General features: G+C 40.1%; 1 pseudogene; it reads left to right on the top strand.

Annotated features, from left to right (window-relative positions):
* Positions 1 to 1,025: 1,025 nt before the first annotated feature.
* Positions 1,026 to 1,107, top strand: LOC132590894 (U4 spliceosomal RNA; annotated as a pseudogene).
* The last annotated feature ends 1,172 nt before the right edge of the window (positions 1,108 to 2,279 follow it).

The following is a 2,279-nucleotide window of genomic DNA, read 5'->3' as shown; positions in this document are numbered from 1 at the left end:
AGGGTAGACTCTGGGAACTTCTTGGGATTTTATTCAATTACCTCCTTGAATTTCCTCCAGACCCCCAGTAAGGGTCAGTTACCAGAGGTTACTATGACTTCCAGGTGCATGCACACACACTCAGATATGCGCACGCACACATCCATATGCACATATAAATAGAACACAAAAAATGATTACAACACAAGAAAGAAGTAATAGAATCAGAGATGGACATTTGAGAATATGGTTTATTGAGACCCCTCCAAAACCTCTATTTATGTCCCCAATAGAAGCCTATTATGATAAGTAAAAAATGATTTTTAATGTATGGCGACAAGGCAAATGCTCATGAGACAAGAAAGTCTTGTCAAGATATTAAAGACAAAATATACAGTGGTTGCTATATTATCAATCAATTTCAAAAGTAAAGAAGATAATCAATTCAGAAGGTTGAAAAGATGCAACTGAGTTCAAACAGCGGATCAGAAAACAATATATATATTGTTTTATAATATATAATAATATAATAATATATAATAATAATATATATTATTACACCTGATAGAAACAGAAGAAGAGCAAGTAGAAAATGTATGATGAAATGGATACAGAACTTTAGAGAACAAATATCTATGCATCAATAGAAACATTTATGGGGAAAAGAAATCAAGTTTTATAGTCAGACAGACATTAAGAAAAAAATTGGTACAAATGTTTTTAGGTAATATATAACCCCAAAGGATATTGAGAAAGTAGATAATAACTACAAAGGAAATGCAGGAAATGGCAAAACATAAATGGAACCATTTTTCATATGTGGTGGACTTGTGAAAAAAAATTGGAATACATGGGAAAATTGAGAATTTGAATTTCCTATGAAAGCTAAGAATATGCTATTAGGCATACTAATAAATTACCAAAAATTCTGGAAGAGATGTTTGGTGACACCAGCGAGAATAATCTGTGTTGTAAAATGCAAAATAGATATCTGTCCACACTTTGAAGAATGGGAAAATAAACTTGCTGAATCTGCAGTAATGGCAAAATTTGCACAGAGGCAGTATCGGAGCCAATGAGGTTAATCTGAGGTGCGATTGTTGCTAATTGAAATTAACAATTTATTTGAGAAATAGATTAATTACAAAATCGAGGAGAGATGCAATGTGTATTATGAAAGCAGTAGATAAATGTGGAATGAGAAACACTTTTAAAATGTACATAAATGTATTGCAATGTAGAACAAGAGTAAGTTTTAAATGTAACATCTTAAATATAAATGCGTAATATTTCTTGAACAGAAATATTTTCTACTTTATTATGAGATAATATATTTTCCTTCTATAGTTTGATATACTTCCTATTTCTTGAAATATACAGTGAGTAGATAGAAGCAGCGGACATATGTAGTAAGGAGGCAAACAATACTGTAGATGTAAAATAGGTTAGTTATGAAATCTGAAATCTAAAATGCTAACTATAAATATGCCCCAACAGAAGTAAGCAGCATTGTATTTTTTTAGCAGGATCTTAAAAATTATAATGAAGGAGGTGTTGGAGAGAAATGCTTACTGTTGTATATACTCTGTGATGCATAATTACTTCTGAGAAACATAATTTATAATCCCTTTTTCCTGTTTGTATCCCCTTTATACCATTACTTCATTTTCTAAAATAAAAATATATATATAATAAGGAAAATAATTCAGTTGGAGGCTTTAAAAATTGCCTCTGTTTGTTCGGAAATAGAAGACTGCAGATTTATACCCCACCCTTCTTTCTCGATCAGAGACTCAGAGCGGCTTACAATTAGCGTGGCCAGACCGTCCCGGGCGCCCGGGAATGTCCCGGTTCTGGCCCCCTATTCCCGCCTCCCGGGCTGGCTATACCGGGACCATTTAGAGGTCCCGGTTTAGCCAGCCTCGGAGGCGGTGGGCCGCGGGCGCCGGCGGCGAAGGCGGCAAGTGAGGGAGGGGGCGTCCCTGCGCGTGCGCAGGGCCCTTGCACACGCGCAGGGATGCTCCCTCCCTTCCTCGCCGCCTTCCCCGCCCACGTGTGGGGACCGGCGGCGGTGGCGGAGGCCTCTCCGCGGCCTCCGCTGGTCGCTGGAAGCCCTCAAGAGACTCTGGAGGGCCTCCAGCGACCAGTGGAGGCCACGGAGAGACCGCGGAGCAGCCGGCGCTGGTCCCGGAAGGCCTTCCAGAGACTCTGGAGGGCCTTCCGGGACCAGCGCCGACCAGCGAAGGCCTCTCCGTGGCCTCCGCTGGTCGCTGGAGGCCCTCCAGAGACTCTGGAGGGTC

Source organism: Heteronotia binoei, unplaced genomic scaffold (genome assembly GCF_032191835.1).
Source record: "Heteronotia binoei isolate CCM8104 ecotype False Entrance Well unplaced genomic scaffold, APGP_CSIRO_Hbin_v1 ptg000995l, whole genome shotgun sequence".
Taxonomy (NCBI): domain Eukaryota; kingdom Metazoa; phylum Chordata; class Lepidosauria; order Squamata; family Gekkonidae; genus Heteronotia; species Heteronotia binoei.
The sequence above is the reverse complement of the archived record's forward strand: the minus strand, read 5'-3'. Positions and strand labels throughout refer to the sequence as shown.